This window comes from Equus caballus, chromosome 28 (assembly GCF_041296265.1).
Source record: "Equus caballus isolate H_3958 breed thoroughbred chromosome 28, TB-T2T, whole genome shotgun sequence".
Taxonomy (NCBI): domain Eukaryota; kingdom Metazoa; phylum Chordata; class Mammalia; order Perissodactyla; family Equidae; genus Equus; species Equus caballus.
The window spans coordinates 12,174,884-12,196,004 of NC_091711.1; the positions used below are offsets into that span (position 1 = coordinate 12,174,884).

A 21,121-nucleotide genomic window follows, 5' to 3' on the forward strand; every position below is an offset into this window, starting at 1 on the left:
AGCATATTATTACTATGAGTGCTCTATTCGTATAAACATGGACCCTAAGAGAGTTCATCAAGATGAGAATTGAGGATGGGATGGACATTTCAGGAAAATGGAATGATTAATTAATTCCTTCAACCAATATATGTTGAGAGCCTGCTGTATGTCAGGCACTAGTCAAGGCACTGGGAATTCAGCCTTGAACACAGTGTTCCAAGTTCCTGCCCTCCAGTAGCTTTAATTATTGGCGGGGGGTTGGAGGGCGTAGGAGAAGCATTTCCAGATAAAATACAGGACTCTTTGTTAAATCTGAATTCAAGGTAAACAACGAATACATTTTTAGTATAAGTATGTTCAGTGCAATATTTAGGACATATTTATACTAAAAAGTTTCCTGTGTTCATCTGAAATTCAAATTTAACTGGATGCTCTGTATTTTTATTTGCTAAATCTGACAATCCTAAATTGGGGAGGAGAGAGACAGAAAATGAACATGCAAAAATGTAATATTCCATGTGGTGATAAATGCTGTGAAGAAAAATAAAGCAGGTTAAGAGAAGTGAGAATGCTGTGAGTGGAGGGATCACCATTACATGTATCAAAGGGAGGATCCTCCAGTAAGAGGGCATCTGAACAGAGAGCTAAAGGAAGCGAGGGCTAAGGGGAGGGCAGGTGAAAATCCCTGAGGCAGGAAAATTGTAGGGTTCCCAGGGAACCAAGAGAGTCCAGTGTGCTGGAGCAGAGGGAGCAAAGGGAAGGGCCAATTTTGGATTGCCCTTTCAAAATGTATTAGCCAGAATTAATTCTTTGGCATTACTCAAAATATGGCCTTTAGTTACATGCTTGTGTCTCTCTCTCTGTCTCTCTCAGCCTGTTTCTCTCTTTAACTATGCCTCAGCTTGTGTGTGTGTGTGTGTTTGCATGTATAATCTTACTTATAGACTAAACACAAACTAATGTCTGCTACGAGAAAAAATAATGAGTTACTTAATTATTCTGGGCCTTATTTACACTTGTGTCGTCAATTTTGATCATTTGCTTATTTAACTAAAATGTTCTGCTTTCATTATAGTCATTAGCTTCCATCTATAAATAATAATGTATTCACATTCCATAAGTATGCTAGAGTTCCACACATTTTGCATTTTGCAGCAGAGGCCAAGGCACAGGGAAAATTTCTATTTAATGAAACCTCTAATCAAATCCTGTGGTTTACTAGCAATTGGTTAACCTTCAAAATAACACCACGTAGCAGGATTCTAATGCCCCAATTTGTTAGTCTCACTCTTGATTTTGAAAATCGGCCTCTACTTGACGTTCTGTCACACTATATACAGCCTAGCTCCTGCCCTAGTAGCCCGTATGTCCACACAGCTGTGGTCTGTGTGGCCCCAACATGTGAATTCAGCACTCACCCCAGTTTTAAACATCAGAGATTTGAATAGCTCTACATCCAAGGGACATCTGTACAGCATGTGTGTTCAGGTTCAGCTTCCATCTTAGTGCCTAAATCTCTGACTTGGTGGCTTCCTAATGCAACAGAAAACTTGGAATTTATGTTTTTACTGTTATTGACTCTTCTAAAAACTTACTTGTTCTCTGATCTATGGCCCAGTTGTTGAGATAATTTTACCTACTAAAAATTTTATGAGTAAAACATCCAAGTATTAACCATTATTCATCATTGACTTTTGCTCCTCCATAAGCTGGGACATCCAAAATCAAATTCTCAGACTCCTATTCATGGCTTTTCACTCAGACTTGTGTCCTGCTGTTGTCATGCTTCTTGATGTGTCATGGTTTTGCCTGATAGACTGAACTTTCTCTGAGCGTCAGTATATGGATCTGCTCTTAGTGTCCACTGAAGCTCACTTCATGAATGTGATTTCAGATCCTACTGTCCCTTTCTGCTCTCATTGGATTTGGCAGGGCCAGGACACTTGGGCATAAGGTAAGCTCCTCCCTTGTTCCCAGTAATGGGACAGGTTGGATATTGCTCTTTACTTCTTGTTTTCCAAAGAGTGAGAATAAAACCAAAATTATTATGTACTTCACTCTGAACTCCCAAATCAAAAATATCATTATAAATATCTTACATCTCAAAGATCTCTAATTAGATGCACCACACATATATTGTCACATACTTCTAGAACCAGACATTAGAAGAGTATATTTGTAGAAAACTAAAACCTTAACTAAAACATTCATAATCTCTTCACTTTTACCTACTCTTGCAAAAGAGATAACATGAGTTCCGCCCTCTCAATTTATTCAATCCCTTGCTTCCTAGCCAAAGTCATCAAGGCTTCTGAATTTCGTAGTGATTTTCTCTTTTTGGTCTGTGCACCCACTCTCCACCTTTGTTACATCTCTTTTGAATTTTTCCCTTTATGCCCACTGGAACTTCTCCTTTTTATGCTAGTCCAAGCAGGTTTTTCTGTCTGGCTCTGGCAGACATTAGCTCTTTCTTCCCAGCAAGTGTGTGTCTCTGAAGCCTGATACACAGTTTAGCCAAAGAAGCCTTTCCCGGTATAAGTAAACAGCCGTGTTTGACTAGGTCTCAGGATGAAACATGTAATTGTCCTTTTTGCTGTGGGGAAGTGCTTTGAATGCTTTAATATTTATGTTCTAGGTCTAAAATTTCTACTGTTAATTGTGTAAACTTAATCTCCAAGTGTTAGTTTCCTCATTTGTAAAGAAGGATGTTGGCTATGTGATCTCCAAGGTCATCTAGACTTCTGCAGTCTGGGATGCAACTCTTCATCACATTTGGCAGAGCCTCTCCTCTTTATAAACTCAAGTCTATGGAATCAGAGTGAAAATGATCCCAGGCACGAATTTGCTATATAAGGATTTCTATCTTCATAGTCATATATTCATTTTTTAGAAAACCGTAGAAGAGGTAACTATGCAAATTAGAGATAAATATTTAGTAGATGATTATCAATAACAAACTATATCAGCTTTAAGAATAGAGAAAATATTACTAAACTTTCCTGAAAATAAGTACCATGATATTTTATATGTTGTTACCTTTTTAGTTTCTGTTAATCCCTTACTCCTTTATTTGGAGGTGAGTACATACACAGTTTTAGATTTTTCAAAATTAAGTAGATCAGATGAAATATAATTGTGGTTCTTGTTCCTCTGTTTTTGCTTTTCATAGTGGATGCTACAAATGTAAAACGTTCAGTATAAGTCTATTTATAAGAATATTAAATGTGAGGAATATTTGTATCATAAAGCTCATCTTCCAGAATTGGCTACAAACTAATAACGTTTAAGGAACATATTTGAAAATGAAGACTCAGCCAGTCACATTATCTTGGAGATCCCAAATTGTTGGAATGACTGGTTTTTAAAATTAATTGAGATGATTTCTTAATTTTCTGTACAAGTGTGCCTAGTGCACCAGGAGCTTTGTCTTCTCTATACTCTCACTTGCTGGATCCACCCTGTCAATTCCTCAGTCAATCCCAATGAAGTTCAAATGCTTTATTGCAAGCCTCAGCCCAGCAGTACATAGGATCTGAATGTCTTGCTAACGTGTCCAGTAAGTTCTAGCCCTGCATTAATTCCCCGGTTTGAGCCACTGTATTGACCTACCATGGAGCTTCTGCTTCAGGTTGCTGCTAGACCTAACCTCCCTTGGATAAAGCCTTGGCCCCACTTGGTTTTTGTCAGCCCCACCTCTAGAGAACAAGAAGCTATTTGTTCCGACAGTATTGCCATGTTCCTTCCAGGAATGGGCTTCTCTGCCCAAAGACACAGCACTGACATCTAACTAATTTTGACCTTGAACTACTGCTTATTCTTCCACAACTATGACCCACTCTTACTTTTGGATTCAACATGAAGATAAACCACACAGAGATTTGCCATTTTACACACGACAGCTCCAGGGCAGCTAGTCCTGTTTTCCAGGTTTTTGTCCATATCTCTTTCCATTGCCTCTTGTGGATGAAATGGCAACCTGACCCATTCTGACATTTCCAAAGAGGAAGGGAAATTATGTAATTTTTTTAGTCATTCATGATTGATTTGGGCATTCAATGGGAAAATAATTGAGACTGTTTATGGATATCCCTCTCTTTTTTTTATTTTTTTTAATTTATTTTTTTTTTTAAAGATTTTATTTTTTTCCTTTTTCTCCCCAAAGCCCCCCAGTACATAGTTGTATATTCTTCGTTGTGGGTCCTTCTAGTTGTGGCATGTGGGACGCTGCCTCAGCGTGGCTTGATGAGCAGTGCCATGTCCGCGCCCAGGACTCGAACCAACGAAACACCGGGCCACCTGCAGCGGAGCACGCGAACTCAACCACTCGGCCACGGGGCCAGCCCCATGGATATCCCTCTTTTAAAATAAATTGTATTAAGGAAGGTACTGAGGTGGTCAACCATGCAGAGTTTTCAAAGATAAAAACCATTTGATAAAGACATAAACTTTGACAAGAACATTATGTACTTTCTGATTTTCCACCTGTTTTTGCTTTTCCAATATGTTGTTAGCTGAAGAGGACTATAAAAAGCTGAAAATAATGTCACATAAAAATAAACATTGGTGGGCCAGCCCCATCGCCAAGTGGTTAAGTCCGCGCGCTCCGCTTCGGCGGTCTAGGGTTGGGATCCTGGGTGCCGACATGGCACTGCTCATTAGGCCATGTTGAGGTGGCGTCCCACATGCAACAACTAGAAGGACCCACAGCTAAGATGTACACCTATGTACTGGGCGGGTGGGGTGGGGAGAAAAAAGCAGAAAAAAAATAAGATTGGCAACAGTTAGCTCAGGTGCCAATCTTTAAAAAAAATTAAAAATAAATTAAAAAAATAAACATTGGGCCATTCAATATTATCACTTCAATCTTTCTGGCCCTTTTAGAAATAATATGCTCATTTTTAAAATCATATGTATTTTCTGGTTTAGTAATTTTTTGCATTTAAATTTCAAATCATGAAAAAGTACTATTCACATTTTTTTCTGGTTCATTTGCTGAAATATTTTTGTACAAATTTATATGTTAGTAGGAACAGAGTAAAATTTTTAAACCCTAAATTTGAGTGCATATTCCTAGTTTTTAAATCTTTTGCTTCCCAAGAAAGAATTTTTCCTAAGATTTCTATAAGCTGTAAACAGAGCCATCACAAATTAAGATTGCACTCTTTCTTTTATTCACTGGTCGTTGTCCAGTTCTAACTTAGCCTCCTTACCATCATTTGAGGTGCAGAGCAATGTTCGGAGAGAGCATATTGACTTCAGAGTCAGGAGAGTTGGTAGCTAATCCCAGCTTCCCTCCTAACCTCCACTCTCCTCTTGGATCTTGCCCTCTCTAGCCCTCAATTCTTTCATCTCTAAATAGTAAGAATGTCAATATCTTCCTTATTTGAGGATTATTATGAAGACTAAAATAGAAAATATATGTAGAGCACTTCGTTCAGTGCCTGACATATAGTAAAAGCTTAAGTAAAAAATTATTTAAAATAACATTAACTGCATATCTCTGGAGGAATTGAGACAGATGTTGATAATGTAATGGTTGAATCTATTTTAATTACACCCATGCTTTTATTAAAAGCATTTTTTATTTTCCACTATTTTATCTGATACTAATAAATTGCCTTTTAAAGGTAGAACCCCTGGCTACTTTTTGAGATACAAAATATCCTCTAAGATTCTATTTTATGCCAGAATCACTTTTTTCAGAATTTTATATATATATTTCTATATAATAGCCAATATATATTTCATATATGATATATATCACCAATTATATATATAATAATTATATATTAATTATATAATTTATATTTTAAATACATGATGCAATTATATAATAACTATATAATATACAGAGGGGGGGGAGCTTGTGTGCAGAAGTGAGCAGGTTCATTCTCTGTTTAGATCTTCACAAAGGTCTTATATACATTGCCCCTGGATATGAATTGATACTTAACCCACATCCTGAAACTTCATAAAGAGTCAGTTGTATTCAGTGGCAAATGATAAATAAACTGAGCTATATTAAGAGATGGAATTAAAAAGTCACAGGAATTAAAATAGACAGAATGCACAGGATCCACCTAAAAATTCTTTTCTGACAAGCGACTGATTTAGACTACAACCCAGAAACCCAGCACATTTAACCCTTCTGATACATGGTATTTTGCATTATTCTGAAGTGTTTGAAAATAAAGAACATACAATCACAGTGAAACAAAAACAAGACTAATATAGAAACTATTGTCACAAGCTGTAAAGAACATGAGAAGGCTATTCCAACTGATTTTAACCTCTCCCTGTAGCAGAGATTAACGGAGTAATAATGCTTACTTTGATGTATAATCCATATTAAAGACAGACAGCGACTTAAATGATCCTGTGATGTATGGAGTATTAAATTTATCAAAGACCCCTAAGTGCAGGCTACAAAAACCTTAGAAATTTATAAGACAATTGGCATGTATTTATTATTTTAGAATGTAGAATAGGGAATTTTATCTAGCTAAATCTCAATTGCATTAATACACATTATCATCTCACTTAAATTAAGATGCATATGTTGTTACTTGAGTTAGCTGCCTAGATATTTTATACATAAATATATCTACTGAAATTAATATATCAAATTATCATGGTAGAAATGACATTTTCAGATATTTGAATTGCTTTGTTTTTTTTTTTTCTTTTTTAGTTATAGCAATGTTCTCTATCAGCCACAGTAACTGTGGAGTATGTAGGTTATGTTATAAACATAAAAATAAATAATCTTATTCTGTTGAATGGCCACCATAACTTCTGTTTCCAGTTGACGTACACTAAAATGAAATACACTGACGTTATAAAAAAGACTTTGGGTCTTAAGGTTGTAGTGGCTGCTATTAACATGGAACAGATCTATAGACATGGAAAATGGGCCATCTGTCCTTTTCGCTGACTCAGTGAGAATATCTTGAAAACAAGGTCAGTACTTTCAGATGGCTGCTGATTGTTATAGATAAAGAGAACCTTAAATTCACAGTATAATTATTTGCTATTCCTCATATGTGAGTCATTGTTACAAAAGTAAAACCTTCTCTTCTTCAAAAATAAATCATCTGCTCTTACAATAAGATCAAGCATTTCAATGATACTCATTTTAAATGTAACGTTATATTGTTGAATCTGATAAGAAAACAGACTGAGGATTTGTTATGTAGACATTTACCGATTTATATAGCATCATTGTATTTGGACAAAAAAAGTAGAATTATGCAAATTATTTCTTTTTACATTGTACAAAACATCTGGATATCTTGGGACATCTGGATGTTTGACAATCACCAACCTCAATATGATCAACTGCACTTTCATTTTTTATCTAAATGATTTTGGCAGCAAAGAGAAATAGATTTAATGATTATTAATTAAACATCAGGTCTAAGGAGAGTTAAAAATTTTTCTATTGTGAAACATAAAGAGAAGTCATTCACTACACTAAAAATATGTTGCCTAAATCTGAATCTGAAAGAAATCGCCATTGATGCTAACAGTATCCTTGTGGCTGCTAGGTTGCCTCCCTGGAGCTGGGGCAACCAAGCAGAAGGCTTGAGTGGCCTTGTTAAGATCCCAACACTTTATGTCAACAGAGTCTAAGTACTGCCTGGTGTCCTCACTGCTTATCTATGTGGGAGCTGTAAATCTTTCCCATCAAGTTTTCACTCATGATATTTAGTCTATAAAACCTAAATATTCAACTCTACTTTCTGTCTTTCTGTGGTTTGTTTTGTCTTAAAGATCAATGAAAATATAGTCTGCTTGGTTGTTCCAGCTCCAGGGAGGCAACCTAGCAGCCACAAGGATACTGTCAGATTGACTGAGTTGATCACTGCCACTGTCAATACCTTGTTAAAATAGTTTAAGATGACAGATGGGTCAGGGAATTTAGGAGTATTGATAGTGGACGTGAGGCTAGAAAGTGTCTACAGCCAAGTTGTAGCTTTATGAGAAGAGCAGATTGAAGAGAAAGCTATAGCAGCTAGATGGGGGATTAGAATCATGCTGCAAAACCATTCAGATGATATAGAGGTATATATTTGGGCAGTGAGGAACCTGAGTGTAGTTGGAATGGATCTGTAATGGAACAGACAAAGTTGGGGACTGAAAAGGTTAAAAAATTAGAGAGAGAGAGAGATTGGGAGGGCTATATTTTATGTCAAAAGCAATTGTGCACATGTACACATGTGTATGCATGTGTTGGTGCAAATCTGTAGATATAACCTATTGCATCCTCCTCAACTCCCTCATTTCTATCCCCTTCCAGAGAAGGCCATATGCTTACAAACATTTTAAAGATTGTACATAAAATCTACAAAGAAAACAAAAGTGTATATCACTACATTTTACCTACACAATACAATACGGACATGATGTCTCACAAATTCACTTTTTGTCCAAATTACACGTAAGGCCGACTCTCCTGCATGTGGTCATTGGTCCTGATTTCTCTATTTCACAGTTTCTTCTCCCTGTCAAATTATAAATTGCCTTCTCTAACTTGTTTCTATGATGTAGCGTATTCTCTGTCAATTCAAATAGTACTGTCACCTTTCCTTGGGAACTTCTGAGAACACAAGTGACTGCTTTACCATTGAATTTATCTGACTAGCAAGGAGTGTTTGTCATTATGAGCCCCTTATTTTCTTACACAATAGCTGCCTGATTATGTGACCTTAAAACCTTAGTTTCTTTGCATCTCAATTTTTTCTACAAAATAGAAGTAGTATACAGAGTGACATTAAAATTTTTCTTACTGAAACTATTGTGCCCAAGATTAGTAGTATAGTAAGCTAGGCCTTAACTGCTCAGATATTGGAACACTGGTGCAGATTCAACATAGATTTGGGAAGGGAATTTTGACTCTTCTGTACACGTAATCTAGAGTAGAAATCAGATGGCCTTTCATCCAGACGTGTCTTGTTTTTGGTTCATCAGTTTTCGCAAAGGCTTATAAACCCATCTCTAGCTCAATATTCTGTAAAAAGTGGCTTCAGTTAGCATCATAGAATAGCAACTCTCCAGGTATTGCAAGGAAATTCAATTGTTTTTTATTGATTTCTTTAACATAAAGTTTTGTGCACCTACTGTATCCTAGGCAATACCTTAAGCATAGGAGTGTAACTATGAACAGACATGGTCCCTATCCTCAAGGAAATGACAGAATAGCCCAGAAGTCAAAAAATAAATGAGGAAAAATTAGCAGTTTATAAGAAAACTGCTTCTGCAATGATAGAGAATAAGTACTAGGGAAATCTGGGAAGACAAGTAAAAAATAGTACACATATAAACACATACCTCATAATAAGTGCTGTGAAAGAAACGGGGCAGTGACAAAGAATAGCTATGAGGGAATAAGGAGAAGATGATGGCTTGAATATATTCCTGCTACCCTTGCTGTTTCTATATCTGCCCTAAGCAGCTGCTGAAGCTCCCTGTGCTGCTGGGGTCTTGAAAGAGAAAGTATGTGCAAGAATTTTTGCTTCATGAGCCAAGGAAGAGATAGGGACCAGTGGGAGAGAGGCCTGAAGGGAAGCCCCTGTGAATGTGGTAGAGTCTTGTGAAAATCTGGCCTGAGGGGTGGGTTAGCAAAGCTTGCCCATCAGAATGGTCCTTATCAGGTCTCCCAGTCTCCCCAGGTCTTAGGCAGCTTCCTGGTGAAGGAAGGATTTTTTAATCAAGAACCATAAAGCAAAATCCCCAAAAGAAATGATTGTTAAAGCTGATTCCACTAGGATTTAAAAAACTTGTATGAAAAGAAACTTTACAAAGTGAAGGACAAGCCAAGATTATATTTGAGGGGGCCAGCCTCATAGCACAGTGGTTAAGTTCAGCGCATTCCAGTTCAGCAGCCTGGGTTCATTTCTCAGATGCAGACCCACACCACTTGTCAGTGGCCATGCTGTGGCAGCCACCCACATACAAAATAGAGGAAGATTGGTACAGACATTAGCTCAGGGCAAACATTCCTCAGGGAAAAAAACAAAAATATACTTGAAAAAAAGTAAATAGACCAGAAGAAAATGGGCAAAAGATAAGAGTAGACATTTCACTGAGAAAAATATTAGAAATAAATATATCAAAAGATGTTAAAGCTCACTAATTACTTCTGGAATATTAATTAAGAGAGATTAACTAAAATTAATTAATCTTATGATACCAAAGTAGTAATGAAGAAGTGGAAAGGTAAGACGCATATACATCAAGGGTTGAAGTATCAATTAGCACCACCACAAAAGGAACCATCTTTAAACATCTTGGCAAATTGGAACATGCTCATGAGCTGTGACTCAGCAGTTTTCTACCTGGTGAATTCCCTGGTGAAACTAGCACATCTCCATAAGGAGTGATATACAAGTAGGCTCAGGTCTGCTCTCTTTGTAAGAGGGAAACATAGCAACAGTCTAATTATTCTTCAGTAGGAAAGTAGATAAACTGTGTTCACAGACAGTAGGATAATGAACAAATATGAAAACAAATGAACTATATTTACATGTATTGACATGAATAAATTACAAGAGTCATGGCGATTTTTAAAAAGCAAGTTGGAAAAAAAGTATTGAACGATTTATAGTTGTAAAAATGTATTAATCATAAATGCATTTATAAGAAAAGTTTAGAGAAAAACTTTGAACTTAGAAAATAACATAACATATATTGTTTATGTACTTATCCATATTTTGTAAAATGTAAAATTGGGCCCAGATATAATATGTATCAACTTCAGGAAAGTGATTACATCTGAGAAGGAACGTAGGGGGCAGGCTCTAGCCGGATGTGAAACATTTGATTCAGTGCGGAGGGAGAGAGTGTGTGCGCACCTTAATGGGGTGATGTCACTATGTCAACATCTGTTTATTCATGGAAGTGGCCATCCTTTGTAATATCATTTTGTGTTAGGTGAGGTCACAATTATATTGGGAGATTTCACAAACAGACGTACCTCATAACAAGAACAAAAACCACAGTTTGTCAAGGAGTGAAGTGGGATTGAGGGGGTCGAATGTCAGAGAGGTGCAAAAGAGTAGAGTGGCTGGTGATGTGCTTTGGGATCAGGTGTGGAACAATCTAGATGCCACCACCTACCAGACCTGAATCACTGAGAGAGTTATTTAACCTCTTGAAGATTTAAGTTTGTCCTCTGTAAAGTGCAGATAATAATGTAATCTACTTCAGAGTTTTGTTGTGAAACAAAATGTGCTAATATAGCATATATAAAACATTTGAGACTGTGCCCAGAATAAATGTTCCACAAATGTTGAAGGACACACAGTGAATTCAATCATCCAGATAGCATCAAAATTTCCAGGCTAAAAACATAATGTCATGAAGATATTACAAGGGCAAATGAAATGATAAGGTAATTAAATAGCGAGCATTAATTGGACATGCACAAGGCTCCAGCACTTTACATAATTTACCTGTAATCTTCCAAATACCTGTGCAGTGGCAGCTCTGTTGTCCCACATAAGGAGACAAAGCCCTAAGAAGCTCAGTGTTTTGCTGAAATCTCCAAGCTCGTGAGAGTTCTGAAGTCCAGATTAAAGCCCACACCTCATTCCTGAACTCTTCTATTTACGGTGATCTTCAAATTGGGCCCCCACAGGCTATGGCAGCTTTAAAATGTTTAAGAACCATGGTTCTACACGTGTTGCCTTTGTGAATACTGGGAGATGTTTTCTAATGTTCAAAGAAAGACCAATATATCCTTTGATACCAGTATAATATTTCAGTTATAATATAAAATATAATGCAAGTACAATGTGAAAAGCACAAAATTGTTAAACTTTAGCTAAATCATGTGTTAAGCATATTATTTTTTAACTGTTTTGCAATGTGAATTATAGAATTTGGTATAGGTAAATTCATTGACCAGGTATTATGTTATTGGTTTAATAACAGTGTGTGGATACATAGATAGATAGATATAGATACAGCCATACATACATACAACAGTGAACTTTATGCTTAAAAACCTTAAACCAGTCTCTTCTGTGTTTAAGTAATCTGGGAAGTTCATATGTGGTGGAAAATGCAGCTGACCATGTCCCAGGGCAGGAGCCTTCTCAAGTGCTGTCTCACTGGAGGCTACTGAAGTGTTATGACCTCTTCCTGTCAGTGATAACCTTTCTGAGGGCTCCTGTGGCATAGAAAGATGTGACCTAAGTCGGGGGAGCTGGGTCCTAATTACAGAATTACCGTTAACCAAGAATAAGGTTAGAGCATCCGGGACTCTGCGCTTCACCTCTCAAGGCTTCAGTTTACCCATCTATATAATGAAAGCATTGGTCAAGAACAGGGAAGTGGTTTGCAAATGTGTTTTTAGTCCTAGATTCCTTTGTTCAATTGAAATTGTAAGTAAAGTTCAAATATATAAATTTTTTAAAAGGAGACTTTGAGCACTCTCTCTAAATCCTTGGAGATGTCTCGAGGAGCACTTTGGAAGAACCCAGGGATATCTTAGAAAAAATTAGTAGACAAGATGAACTCTAAGATCAGATTAATTAAGGAGAAAACTATGGATCCCAAAATGTGACCACCCTAGTTTGAATCCTAGATTTTCCCCTTACTAGTTGTCTAACATTGACCAAATTATTTAACTGGAATAAAACCAGTTCCCTATAATCTACGTTAAAAAGTTGTTGTGAATATTAAATAATGCATGTGAAGCTCTTAGAAAAGTGCCTGGAACATAAAAAAGAGATCAATGAAGTAATCTACAATCAATTTACCACCACAACCAAATAATCATTGTTATTATTATAAAATGTATCAAATGTGTGAAAAAACCTAGCAATTGCCTGGCACACACGTGTATATATATTAAAACTTCATCATTTTTCCTACTTTTATGCCAAGATATCTATTCCGTATCAGGCACTAGAAATATAAAATTCAATTAGATTATATTAGAAGGTAATGAGGAATGAAATAACAAGCTGAAAAAATAGTGATGAAAGATAGTTATTTTCTGCAGATAAGAATGAATATTGAGCTAACAGTATTTTTGTTAGAAACTTTCCTCCATCCCCAGTAATTTAATATCTGCTTTTCTGGATATTTTAGGGGTTGAAACATTCCTGGCTAAACAAGAATGTGAAATGTTCATTAAAAAAAGCATCCTATTCACTGCCTTGTAAAGATGATTCTGACAGCCTAGTTCTTTATGAACTATTTGTGTGTTGGCTTGTCCTGACTTTGGACAAGTTGGCCACTGAAGCAGAAAAATCACCGCCAGGGTTGTCAAATATCATTGGTGCAATGTGCCTTCCTATGTGTCTGACTGAGCAGCTTCCAGTGACATTTGATGCGGGGTTTTCTCCCAAGGCCATGGCGTGCTGTGTGCAGCAGAATCCAAGCTGAAAGACTAGTGCATGGCCAGGTATTCTTGGTAAGCCTCCAGGCATTTCACGTTCATTTATAAAATGCCTTCTTTCTACTTCAGATTAATCTTATGTTCTTTCCAATCACCATTGTAATACTCTTTTGACTTTCTACTCTGACAAGCTTGAAATAGCCTGATAGGATTGAACTGAAGTATAAGAAACCAGAGTTATAACCATCAGAAATAAATGAAAAACCAAAACCCAAGTCTGCAGAGTTACCTTCACAGCTGTGTTAGTACGCAATTCAGGCCTTTTCTAGTTTTATGCCTCTAAATTATGTCTTCGTTTTGAATTAAATTGTGGGTGTTTTGTTTACAGAGCAGCTCATCTATCTCCAAAATTTGTAACGCCCCTCGTCATTTTCTGACTTTCATTGCAAATGGAACTCCAGTGTCTGCTTTATAGGAGAGCTACCAAAACGGCAGGCGAGTTATCACAAGGCTCTCTATGGAAGGCGTTAGCTTGTGGTAATTAATCTGAATAGGACATTTATTTTAATCCATCTAAGCAGATCAGAGTAAACTTTTTCTTCCTGGGTATATAGTTGAATGCCCACTTAAGTTCAAATATTGTCTTTCTGTAAATTGGTAGTCACAATGTGTGTCGTTGGGCTGTCCTCCATTTAATAAGCATATATTTGGCGCCTTCTATGTGTCCGGCCTTTGGAATTCAAAGGTGAATGGGACAAAGATTCTGCCCTCAGAGGGTTCCTAGCCTGGTGGAGGAGGAAGATGAGCAGACAGGAAGCAGTAAGGGGCATTAGGCCCAATGGCAGTAACACGTGCTGGGGAGAGGGTAACAGAAGAGAACAGTAGTTCAAGGAGGACTGCCTGGAGAGAGTGACCTCTGAGCTGGACAAAAAGGGGTAAAATGACAGTCGGTGATACAAAGTCAGCATTTGGTCTTTCATTAACCAAAGGGATCCAAGTAAAAAATAATTAAAATAGGGCAACTGAACAATTTGTATGGGGATTTATATGTAAATAGCACTGTCACATATTCACCCATGCATTCCTTCCTTCTGTTTATAAAAACCCCTTGAGATATGCAAACCACTGTTTCTCTAATGTTTCATGTCAGGGCACTGGCTCTTGGTGTGCAGGCTCAGTGACTCTTATTTGGATGAGATGACTCAACAAGTATTTATTGTATGCATACTGCCTCTCTGCGCCCCTATGCTTTGTCTGTAAAATTAGCATCATAATCATACCTCTGTCTTAAGATTTTTGTGAGGAATAAGTGAATTGATATATGTTATTAACCTAGAATGGTGTTGGGCTCAAAATCAGTGTTCTGTAGGCCAGTTATTATGACTAGCAGTAGTAGTACGCCAGGTACTGTTTTAAGCACTGATTGTGAGCAAAACAAAAGCTGGCTGTCAAGGAGTTTACAGTGCAGCTAGAGTGGAGTGATAGAGCGGGAGAGAAAAGGAAATGAAGTTGAAAGATTTGCTGAAGGAGGGAAAAGCACAGAGTGCATAGGAGTTTATAAACATGCTAGGAATTTAGAGTTTTAAGCAAAAATGAAACACGCTCTAACTTATTTTTGAAAGAATTACTTACACACTCTGAACAGATTGAAGAATGACAAAGGTGGAGACTATTAGAAGTTAAAAGATTATTTAGATAACAGTAGCTTTGGGATGGAATGGGAGGGGCTGAGGGATGCAGAAAGAAGTGGTCAAAATCTGGACATATTTAGAGGTTTAACAGGCAAAATTCACTGATGGATTGGATGTGTGGTATTCAAGAAAGACAGATTCCAGAATTTTGGCCTAAGCAGACAGATTGAAGCTGGCATTTCTTGAGATGGGAGAAGATTAATGAGGAAGAAAATTGCCAGTAGAAATCACAATTTCTACTTCAGCCAAGTTAATATTAAATAAATTGATGACATTATGTGGTATTGCAAAAGACTAAGGAATTGACTTGGGGTAGTAATGATGGATAGAAATGAAAGGAAGAAAGGCATTATTTTGGCTTGAAGATCCAAAGCGAGAGGTAGGAGACAATAAGGCTCATGAAAGAGGAATATTGTTTGGGTCTGAATGGGAAGATCACATGGAATAGTAATAAGAATTAAAACTGGAAATAAGTGATCAGGGCTTGGAAAGCTGAGATGAACAGTTTGAGGCACAGGTACTGCTTGATTAGCAACAGTTAAAATTTTCAAAACAAGTTGATTTGAGCGAAGGATCTTAGCATTTATCACATTATCCTGAGTTATCCGTTTCTGTGCTTTGCTCTCCCACCAGAGGGTAAGATCCCTGTGTTTTATTCGCGTTTGGACTACCATTGCGTAACAAGATACCTGGCACGTGGTCTGTACGCAACAACTGTTTGTGGAGGCAAATTGAAAACAAATAGTCTGCACCCAAATAGGAACTCTACTTGAGCCTGTAGGTTCCTTCGGTCTCCTCTAGTCTAAATTCAAACCACTCATGCTTGCAGAGCACTCATTTTTGCTGAGAAAGCTCCAGATATCTGTCTTGGCAGCACAAAGAAGGGTAACGCTCAGTTTGCAGAGCCTGAACACGACTCTCAGTGTCCTGCCACTACCTCGTTTTCCTCAGATCAGAGTCGAGAGCAACATTTCAATGTGTCTCTTTCTCTTACATTTAATTTGCTAAACTCCAAGTTTGAACTGAACCCTGGCCAACTTGAAGAAAATACAGAAATGCAATTTCCCCTTCCCCAAGCAGGTTCATTTATCAGTACTCTAACTCACTCAAAACTCAGAGAAAAAGGCAGCTCTATTGAAACGTTTTTGTGGCATTGATTGCTCCCCACATGATTATTCCAGCAACAACTGTGTAACAATGTTAGTGTGAAAATAATCTCTGTAGCTTGTCTTGTGTGGGCTAACACCCCAGTGAGATGGACAGATAACCTGAGAGGCATCTCTACTTTTCTGTGAGACTTGCTTTTCAATAAGAGTTTATTTACTATACTGCCTGCTTGCTTTTAGTGAGTGATATATTTCTTGTAGAACATATTCTGTCTTTTCCACTAGAAAATACAATTTATTTTTATTGTAGTTTTACTACAATAAAAAACTATCCCATTAAAACTGGACAGCCACATGTAAAAGAATGAAAATTGACCATTCTTTTTCACCATTCACAAAAATAAACTCAAAATTGATCAAAGACCTAAAGATTAGGCCTGAAACAATAAGTCTTCTAGAAGAGAATATAGGCAGTACATTCTTTGACATCAGTTTCAAAAGAATCTTTTCGGACGCCATAACTCCTCAGATGAGGGAAACAATAGAAAGAATAAACAAATGGGCCTTCATCAGACTAAAGAGCTTCTTCAAGGCAAGGGAAAACAGGATTGAAACAAAAACACAGCCCACTAATTGGGAAAAATTATTTAAAAGCTATTTATCTGACAAAGGGTTAATCTCCATAATATATAAAGAACTCACACAGCTCAACAACAAAAAATCAAACAACCCGATCAAAAAATGGGCAGGGGACATGAACAGACATTTCTCCAAAGAAGATATAAGGATGGCCAATAGACACATGAAAAGATGCTCATCATCACTAATCATCAGGGAAATGCAAATCAAAACTACACTAAGATATCACCTTACACCCGTTAGATTTGCAAAAATATTCAAAACCAAGAGTGACAAATGTTGGAGAGGTTGTGGAGAAAAAGGAACCCTCATACTCTGTTGGTGGGAATGCAAACTGGTGCAGCCACTATGGAAAAGAGTATGGAGATTTCTCAAAAAGTTAAAAATAGAAATACCTTATGACCCAGCCATCCCACTACTGGGTATCTGTCCTAAGAACCTGAAATAAGCAATTCCAAGAGTCCCATTCACCCCTATGTTCATCGCAGCATTATTTACAATAGCCAGGATGTGGAACCAACCTAAGTGCCCAGCAAGTGATGATTGGATAAAGAAGATATGGTATATATACACAATGGAATACTTCTCAGCCATAAAAAAGGACAAAATTCTCCCATTCACAACAACATGGATGGACCTTGAGGGTATTATGTTAAGTGAAATAAGCCAGACAGAGAAAGACGAACTCTGTATGACTATGCTCATAGGTGGAAGTTAACATATAGACAAGGAAAACTGATCGGTGGTTACCAGCGGAAAGGGGGGGGTGGGGGAGGGCACAAAGGGTGAAGTGGTGTACCCACAACATGACTAACGATAATGTACAACTGAAATTTCACAAGGTTGTAAACTATCATAATCTTAATAAAAAAAACTATCCCATTAAAAAAGTTTTTAAAGATGTGAGAATAGATGTCATTTTAAGTTGGCACAAATTGCTCAAATGTTGGTAACAGTAAATCAGACTAAAGGTGTAGGATACCAATTTTTTTTTCTTCTAGCCAAGTGCATCTCATTCCAAAATATCTGCCTCCATCTTGTTTCTCACTCCTTCTTCTCTCCTTCATATTATTCTGATCTTCCATAATGCCTCTCACACTTTTCTGTCTCATCTGTCAACCCAGTGTGCCCTCATAATTGAATACTTGAGACCACTAGAGACCTCTAAGCAATATTGGGGCTTATGAAAATCATCGTTGCCAGGTGACAAGAAGTTGGCTAGTTGGAACGGTACACCTGCTCACAAGGATTTTCCAGTCTCCTGAGAGACGGGACACATAGATGTTGGCCAAGTGTGACTCATGCTTCAATAGATGTTGTCCAGGGGACAGGACTTTGACTCTTTCTTGGTCAGTCAAGAAATGTTTCACTGCAAAGGTGATGTTTAGTTGAATCTTAAAGTATGAGTAGGAGTTTGCCAATGAGAGAGGCATTTTAGGTTAAAAAAAAAAAGTAGTCTGTTAAAGGAACAAAGGAATTCAATGATATGACCTGTTTGGAGAAAAGAAGTTAGATGTGACTGGAAAAAAGGGTGGTGAAAGGTGAGGGGCCAGATGCTGGCTGGACAGATGTTAAAGATTTTGAGCAGAGGCATGCCATCGTCACACTGGAAGCAGTATAGAAGATGAATTAACTTAGGTACCAAGTTCAGGTAAAAGTCTATTACCATATTCATAACGAGGTGGGACAGTGCCAAGGGGATTAAGAGGCTGGGTCAGAATTGATTTTCAGGAATCAGAATTCATATCTGATGTTAATGACAAAGTGCAGAAGGGCAAGATGAGGGAAGATAGGGAAACAAAGGATAATTCCCAGGTGTCATTAACCAAAATAGAGAATGAAAAAGATATTGGCTGGGGTTAAATGGGTGTGGGGAAGACAACATACCTGATTTTGGAAGTGGTGTTTGTGAGAAGCCTGTGATATGAACTGAGTTAGAGACTTGGGAATATTTATACAGGCAGGAACTTGAAGTCATAGGTGTGGATGCCATTACTCAACATGTAGAGACAAAAGGGACACGGGATGATGCATTTGAGACTGTCCCAAGAGCACAAGTTTATTCCCTTACTGCTGTACTCAAAGTCCAAGAGACCCTGAAGACACCTGTGGCTCTAAACTAGTCTAAGGGGCATCAGTCATACTCCTGGGAGATCTCAAGTATATATTCTCTGGTTTGCAAAATTAAAATAAGATATCCTCATCTTCTAATGATGCATGAGACCACCAGAATGATCCAATTGCCAGAAGTCATTGATATTATCTATGCACAAGGTTTGAACTTCTGAGGTCTTAGAAAGCAGTTTTCAGAGGGGCTGTTGAAGCAAATTTCTCCCTTTTCTTATGAATACCCATAGGAGCTGGTATCGCTATAAGATACTATGTAATCTTTTAAAGTCCCTCTGGAAAAGCAAAATGCTCATAAAATAAAGCTAAGATCGTGTCAAATAAGGCCTTACCCAGAACTATTCAAGGAGGAAAGCAGTCCTTTTGATCTATGAAAAATAATCTATTTACCTTCTCCTCTAAGGATTAGTAGCAGAACTATTACAACTATAAATCTATATTTAATAGTGATAAAAATTTTTAATTTGCAAGGATCCTGCTTAGAAATGGTAAAGCAAGACTTCCAAAGTCACATGCTAGCCACTAATTACTAACTAGAGAAGACCCTAAAGCCTTCCTCACCTCCTTCAGGGTGAGAACAGAAGGCTAGTCACTTTAGTGTGTGTGTGTACATGTGTACACACACGCAGGCACACATGTTTACCTGAAATCCAGTAGACATTCCATGATCTTAATTTGTTTTGTTTTCTCAAAAAGTTTTTTGGCCATGTTTTTACTTTACCTCTCTGAATTTATGTTTCAGCTTAGCTACCATTTAATATTTCTATGCTGTACCAAACCACAGGAATTTCACATACTCTATTTCATTTCATCTTCCAGTACTTACGTGAATGAGATGTTAACACCCAGTTTTATAAATAAATCTAAATCTGTAAAAGGCTGAGCAACTTTCTCAAGGTCATACATCTACAAAGAGGCAGAGCCAGGGTCTGAAATAATTTTTCTGACACTAAAGCCCCCACTTCTTCTGAAACACTGTCATCTCCGAATGAGCTGGGTGCAAGGCAATCCCTACTAATTCTAAGTTCTCTTAAATCTGTTAACTCCAGCCAGCATTCAGCATCTAATAGAAAAAGTTTTGCGTGCCAGTAACAAAAAACAAGAATGGAAAATCCCAAAGTATTGGCAAAAACAGTATGATAAAAATGAAACATCCAGCAATAGGGACTCAATTAATGTTGGCTGGATCTAAATTTGTCTAGGTGAAACAATATTACTGATGTCACCCCATCTCAAAGGGTATACCAGAACTTTAGATTGTGAAGATATGGTTTCAATTAAACATTTTTAAATAATCTTCAAAAAGAAATTATTTTACACAGAGTCTAATTTATCACAAGTGAAAACTTTTGAGGTTCTAGTTAGCAGCGAGTCATAGTAATGCCCTCATCTTTGTGCTCCTGGCCCACCTCCCTCATAGCCATGTCGTCCTCTACAATGGTGCACCAGGAGAGAACCACATGCGGGCAGAGGACCTGTCAGGACCTGTTGAGGGGCTCAATCTCTTTGTGAACTAACAGGCATCTCCTAAAGCAGATCTGATTTAAGCAGAACATGATCCCCAAATTGTTGCCTCTCCACATGTTATTTCGGAACACGTGAACAGCACACTAAATAGATTGGTTGAAGAGCAACTTCAAATGGTCCAGTGTATGAGTATTGATTTTTTGTCCTTCAGAGCTTTACTGTAGCCACTCAAGGACAAACGAGGAAATAATTTCAAAAAATGCAGTCAATGGTAATTTTCTACCTTGTGAGCACAGGAAAGGGTAAATGAAAGAAAAGATGAACGCTCTACCTGAGTGCTATGCTTAGGAGCTCTATCCAATCTTGGCAATGACAAACCTATATAAAGTTTACCAAGTGAAGGCAATTCAGGAGGAGGTGAATTTTTTCTACTTGACTCAAAGTTTATTATGTTACTGATCCTAAGAAAAATCTTAATTCCTCTACGATATCACTCCTTCTGACCAATAAGGAAGTATATTAATTTTTTTAAAAACTGATTTTTTCCTACAAAGGGGAAGCTCTAGCACAATAATGTTCCTTTTTTCTAACCATGATTTATTCATTGCAACAGAGAGTTTTAAAACAATGCAATTTGGAATAAACATAAACCTGGTTAATGTTATCCTTTAAAGAGGAATAAAAAATTAATAATTTAAAGCCATATAGTCATTAGGCATCTGGTTGGATAGACAGAAATGTACTTGAGATAGAAGAGTGAA

The 21,121-nt window shown here is 37.3% G+C and overlaps 1 protein-coding gene across 10 annotated transcripts in view; it reads left to right on the top strand.

Annotated features, from left to right (window-relative positions):
* The window catches only part of SYT1 (synaptotagmin 1), a 518,336-nt gene that overhangs the window by 197,810 nt on the left and 299,405 nt on the right, over nucleotides 1–21,121 (top strand). For 4 of the 10 annotated variants that reach the window (XM_070254462.1, XM_070254465.1, XM_070254461.1 and 1 more), the window contains exon 4: nucleotides 1,877–1,936. The exons of the other annotated variants lie outside the window; for them this stretch is intronic. The gene's annotated coding sequence lies outside the window, so the exon portion shown is untranslated. The remainder of the gene's footprint in view (nucleotides 1–1,876; nucleotides 1,937–21,121) is intronic. 10 annotated transcript variants of the gene reach the window in all.